Below are 622 nucleotides of genomic sequence, written 5' to 3' on the forward strand. Positions count from 1 at the left end.
TTGTAAATTATAAATACCACAACGAAAAATTTTTCATTTAGTGAAATAATCTATAATTAATTATGGTTGTTTGGTGTTTCGTAAAAATATGTATAATATATATTATATATGAAATAGTGTGATTTCTATTATTTAGACTCGCTTAAAAGGTAGAAAGTTTTACTTTTAATTAAGTTTAGAATAAAAAATTAGGTGATCTTTATAGTAATAAAGTTCATGTATCAATTTATGTGCTAAAAAATAAATAAATAAATATAGGTTACAAAAATTTGAAAGGCCAAAGTAACAACAAAGCTTGTAACGAAATTGTATGCAAACAATTTCTAATGATTTAAAGGTCAATAAAACATCACCTGACCGTTTTTAAAATAACACGATTTTTAGTTTTAATTTTGGCATTAAAAAAATATATACAATAAAAGTGTTCTATATAATATTATTTTTTGTATTATATAATAAATTACTGTTTTGATCTTTAATATTTGTGATAAATTCTATTTTGATTTCTAACGTTTTAATTGTCCTATTTTTATCTTAAAACATTTAAAATAATATCAATATTATTCTCACAGTAAAATCCATCACTAACACTTAACGAATTTGTTGACGTGTGTATTCCGGA

Source organism: Arachis ipaensis, chromosome B03 (assembly GCF_000816755.2).
Source record: "Arachis ipaensis cultivar K30076 chromosome B03, Araip1.1, whole genome shotgun sequence".
Taxonomy (NCBI): domain Eukaryota; kingdom Viridiplantae; phylum Streptophyta; class Magnoliopsida; order Fabales; family Fabaceae; genus Arachis; species Arachis ipaensis.